The sequence below is a fragment of the Sciurus vulgaris genome (assembly GCF_902686455.1).
Source record: "Sciurus vulgaris genome assembly, chromosome: 7".
NCBI classification, from domain to species: Eukaryota; Metazoa; Chordata; class Mammalia; order Rodentia; family Sciuridae; genus Sciurus; species Sciurus vulgaris.
This window is the reverse complement of record NC_136467.1, coordinates 141,940,514-141,946,513: the sequence shown is the minus strand read 5'-3', so window position 1 is coordinate 141,946,513 and position 6,000 is coordinate 141,940,514.

Genomic DNA, 6,000 nt, shown 5'->3' with positions numbered 1-6,000 from the left:
TAAAATAAAATAACATACCAAGGCTGGTGAGCAAGAGGCTGGTGGAATCCTCTATAGGGACAAAGAGGTTTCTGAAGCATGCTGGCATGGAGCCATATCCTCAAAATTTTATGCTGTTGAAATTTCATTTTAAAATCGTTCCTAAAGTAATTCCAAGTGGCAAGAAATGGCAACATTTGATTCTTTCAAGGAAAAAAAAAAGAAGATAACAAATAAGGCTTTGACTGCTCACAATAGGTATCTCCTTTTGGAATAAAAAAGAAAAAAGTGTCAGGTCAATCCCCCTCATCAAATCCTTGGTTTCCTGATGTTCTCCAAGTTCTAGCAGCTTCTAGACCAGGATATCTGTCCCAGGCTCCTGGAAATAGGTTGGTGTATGGATTCACTGAGTGAGAGGTCCAGCCCATGACCGAGGAGACAAATCTGTAGTAATATACTTGCTTCGGTGATGGCTGCATTTATTAATTTATTTTTCACTTAAGAAACAGTTTGTTGAGGAAGCACTCTGGACAGTCACTGTGTTTGACTCTGAAAGAGAACCAAAGATGAACCAGATAGTGTCTTGCAAGGAGTTCACCATCTAGATGGGTGTTCTTGACTGGAGATGTTTTGCCTCTCAAGGGATTTTGGTTGTTGTGACTGGAAGGATGGGGCAGAAAGGTAGAAAGTAAGACTGATATTCAGTGGGTGAAGGCCAGGGATACCATCAAGCAAAGCACAGGACAGTCCCTACAGCAGAGAATTATCCAGTTCAAAATGCCAATAGTGTCGAGACCGAGGACCTCTGATATCGGACAAGTCATGCAAGATGTGACTAAAGTTGCTCTGGGTGCAGGCAGAGAACAAAACAACAAAAGATCATCATCGCAAAGTTTCATGCTGGACCACCAACAGGAAGTGCAGGGAAGATCCTTTGAAAGCATGATCCCAGAAACATAGCTGAGGACAGAGAATCCTACCGGGATGAAGGTAGGAAAGCAGATCAGAAACAGCTGCTGCTTGTAAATTACATCCTTGTGGTGTAGCTGATGGCTGAGTTCCACTCCAAGTTCATCTGCTGAATTAAAACAGGGTACACAGAGCAGTGTAGAGTCTCCTTGGAAATTACCCTCCATTCCCACGTTTTCCAGGCCTTATATAAGCTCTTAGATTTCAGTAGCTCAGGCTTACATGTCCTCTGAAGTAAAAATCTGCAATATATTTTTCCCACCTTTTTGTCTTTAACCCTAGGGAGTATTTCTAATAAAATGGGCCCCATGTACTGTGATCTCAGTCTCTTAAAAGAAGACCACGAATTACGCTCCAAGGTAAGATGAAGGCTGTACCAGTTGGCATCAGAAGGTTCCTGAAAACAGCAGCCCCTGGTTATTAACTATGATTTCTCAGGACGTATTTCTAGGTAGAAAGGAATTTGGTCTTCAAAGCAGGTTTTGAAGTGCAGGACCTGCTAAAGTGACTGACTGACGTCTGAGAAATCGGCAATGCCAATAAATTTTTACGACATCCGAATCAGACTTTTTAAAGCTATTGAAGACTTCAGTTAAGTTAATCAGTCTACAGGGCTCTTTCCAGCTTGGACAGGGTGATTAGAAAATGTGCTGAATGAGCGGTGTTTCTGGATCTATTTGCCATGATTAAGACGATCACGAAGTCTGTGTAGAAACTATCTTGATAAACTTAGATCAATTAAGTTGCCTGGATTTGCAAATCACTGGTTAAATTAATTTCTCTGGTATTACTAAATCCAGTTTTCAGATGCTTAACTGTTTCCAAAATATCTTTCTACCTAGACTGACTGAGTTTTAAGTATCCAGCAAATTTAGCCTGGTTAGAGAATTGAGGTAGAAGAATTCCCTCCTATACCTGATCCCTTCTTTTATAAGTTTTATGAATGTTTATCTTAATTCTCCACTTTCCTGACTAAATAAATATAGTCAGGAGCTGCATAGATGTTTTGGCCAGTGATGGACAACATATACGGAGGTGGTCCTATAAGAATGCATTATCTGTCATTGCGTAAGTATGCTCTCTGATGTTCAAACAATGATGAAATTGCCTAATGACGTATTTCTTGGAACATACCCCTATCATTAAGAGATGCATGACTGGATAGGTCTATGGAGACCACTTTCATGGTCTCAAGACTGACTTTTAAGTCAGTCTCTTTCTTTTTTTAATCTCATCTCCAAATAGTGAGCCACCCTCTAATCATACAGATGACAGAGATTTTAATGTCCAGGTGGCTACTTGCACTATTTACACTTGGCGATTGTTCCTATAATACAGTCTGTGCTAAAGAGGAAAGCTTGAGTCAGAAGTGTACCGAGATTTGTAACATTGAGAGACAACATTTCCTGAGTGTTAGGGGATTAGGGGGAGCTGGCAAATTTTCTCGGCCGGCATCAAATGACTCATCATATTCTCACAACAAAGAATGGGGTAGATGCTGCTATTATCATCATTATCTCCACTTTATGGGTGAGAAAAGTGAAACTTAGCAGGAGGAACTAAATTAGCCAAAATTACATTGCTCATAAGTGTATCCCTGGGCTTTGAACCTAGACAGTCTAAGAACCTGTATTTGTATTGATCATTTAATAATCCTTTCTCCTTTTAACCAGGCAGTTGTTTTCTGTCTCTGTTTTTTAAAATCTTAGGGGCTAGGATGTGAAAACCAAGGGACAATCTTCAAAAGAAAAAAAAAAATTGAAACAAAGTTCACATCGTTGTGTGAACTTTAGTACATATTATGTACTAAGTACTTTTATGCACACTCTTTGGAGAACTAAAGAAAAGACATTATAGATCTAATATTTGCCTTTTAAATAGTTTGCAAAATTCTCCTGCTAATGATTGACTTAAAACCTTGGAATCAGAAAGACCAAAGTAGGTAAACTGGGAATGAATATAATCTCTCTAAAAATTGAAAATTCTTCCCTACATTTTCCAAGTTTGCACACTCCAATTGAGTTCTCTTTTTCATTTTATTTTTAATATTGTATTCCACAAATGACAAGTCAGTTTTTTGGGAGAGTATGTTCCTCCTCGGGGACCAGGTGCATTGGGAAGGGTTGGGGAGGTTGGAAGTGACTGAATGGAGGCAGGGCATCGGGCAGACCGGACATTTCACACCACCTGTCACTCAGCGGTCTCCCCAGCTAATCCCAGAAGGACAACACGGGTCCCAGCAGATCTCTGACCAACTCCTAGGTACAAAAACGCCACCAGGTCGGAGCCCCAGCGACCTGACTTCCCCGGCCCTTGGTAGACGGGGGCACCTGCCAGAGAGCTGATCCCAATAAAGCTTTGTTTAGATGCTTGTGGTCTGACCCCTTTCTGGCCACCATCCAGTGCTACAGGAAGTGGGTCTCAACTCTGAACCACTTACAGGAGAAACATCATTAGTATTGCCAGTGTAGTGGGAAGACAGACAAACACTCCAATTCAAATAACCCAGTGTTGGGGCCAAGGTCTTGCCAAGCATGGACTCATCACCCTTCACCATCAACTCTTCATCTGCCACACTGTGCTCCAGTTGAAGCATTTAATTTTTTTTTTCTCATCTTCTCATGGCATCAGGAATTCATTTGCCTCTTCAGTTGATGTTAAAGACTCTGGTCTAGGCAGTGTGTTGAGGGACTGTGAGAGAAAGAAGTTCCCTTGAGACTTAAAAAGTAAAGTCTCAGTTTTTCAAATGTAAGTGATCAGGGAACTATGAATGTGTGGTTCCAAGTGGCCAGGGATGCTAATTGTCCTCTGGGGCACAAACAGAAGCCCAAAGAGGTTTCCAGAAGGAGCATCACATGGTAAGTCCTAGGCTTTGCAGCTGAGCACAGCTTGCCTTCTCCCATGTGTGGTTAATGGAAAGCTGTCTTGTAAAATTCTCCAGTGAACACATCAGATGTGAATTTAAAAGAGGGAAACGATTCCTGCTGGAGGTTCTCAGGATTTAGGCTGGATTTCTTTCTTCATTCCCATGATAATAACTGCAGCAATGGAAGAACATGATGTCATATTTATTTGCTTTGATACTTGAGAAGCACCTGGTATTTGTTGTTGTTATCTGTGACTCGTGAATTCTGTGATCTTATTAACACAGCCTCTTAGCAGAGTGTCTCCACCCCAAACCTTCCTCCTTTGCCTTCTTAAAAAATGGTGCGCATGATTTGGGCTGGCATGAAAGCTGCCAGTCTTCACTTCTGATCTTCCCCGGGCAGTTCAAAAGCATTTGTAATCCCCAGGATTCAGCCCTTTCTTCGCTATTTCCTCTTTCTAAGGCTTTCTCTTTTGATGAAAACAATCCTCTTGGTCTTCGTCAGGCCAGATGGGCAGGTGAACAGTTCTTCCCAGAGACTTGCATAAAGACCTCTGTAAGGGTGTGGGGAAGAAATGCTGTTGCTAAGTGGCACTTAATTTTGCCAACTCTGAACCCTCTTCACTGTACTCCTGTCACTGGCCTCTTTCTGTGCACAGATAGTGCCCCCCATCACCCTCACCCTACAGCTAAGGCAAACCCTCTGAACAACAATAGAGGGAGCTTTGCTTCGCTTCTTACCATGTAGCACAGTTAAATAGACTTAAATGCCATGAGCATAGACAATTTTGAAACTGAGTTCCTGTAACATGTTCTACCTAGCAACTTCTCTATATTATAGAAACCCTATAATATATGCACAAGAAGCAAAGTTAAATACTCAATCACTCATCTGCTGAATAAAGTACTGGGCCAGGATACTATTTATATCCTGAGTATTCTAAAGTGTTTGAAGTGTTTTTTCCCCTAACCCCCATGAAAAAATATATACATACATAAATTATATTAAATTGTAATATTTGAGACATATATACATATACTTGTATTACATATGGAATTATATGATGTAGCACATAATACACATATAAAGCTGAGTTTTCATAAAACTCCTGAGATTTTCCTAAGACAAACATTATCTTTGTTTTTTAGTTAAAAACTTCAATATGTGGACCTTATCTATGTAATTTTCCTAAGTAATGAGAAGACTTGAACGTGGGTCTCCAGACCATCACCTGACTACCCTTTTCAACACACCACTATACATTTTAGGTTTTCAAAATTCCTCAAAACCCATTTTCCCCTCAGTTTGGGTTGCCTTTGGAAGAGCAGGCATTCCTTGTTTCTTAACAAATCCTGTATTAGAACAGCATTCTTCACACACCAGATATTTGGTCCGTTACATTGAAGATCAGATTTTTAATTTTAGCAATTTATTTTTAAAATATTTTGTTCTTGATTTTTGGTTTATCAGGATATGAGCAGCCACAGATATGACATGCCAAATGTGATGTTCCAGAAAAAATGTGCACACCAATTTCTCTTTTAAAGTATAGACACTACTCTTTCTAAAGTCATTGCTAAGGGAAGAATCTCTGTCTCTGTCTCTCTTTTTTAATGATAATATTCTTTAACTTCAGTATAGGGTAATGGGCCAGAGGGTCTATTTTCTGTGTGTTTAATGTTGGTAATATTTTAGCTAAAGCATTATTTATCAGGTATAGAATAAAAACATACATTTGCGCTTGGTGGACTGTTTGGTAGAATGCTATGTGATAAGGCTACTCACCTGGGAATTTCCCTGTGCCTATTTACCTCCTTTTTGGAATCAAAATTCTTATTCATATTTTTGTTCATTTGGGAGTCCATTTCTTTGGAAATGAACTAGTTTCCAAAAAACCCATTCGAAGCAATATTTAGTGCATCCTATTCAGACATTCCATAAAGAAGGTACAGAAGTTCACGACATCTTTGTGAGTTTTAGAATTCCTAGGCATTTTTCATCATGGCTTAGCAACTGGAGGTCAAGTCCATTGTTAGTTGTACTGTAAGTACTTAGTGAAATGACCTCTAATAGTTATTTATTGAGCATCTAGTATGTGCTTGTTGCCATAGTAAGTGACGTTAAAGATGCAAAGAAATATGATATGTCTCATTTCCACCATGAATTTAGTTTGAAGAAACAGGAC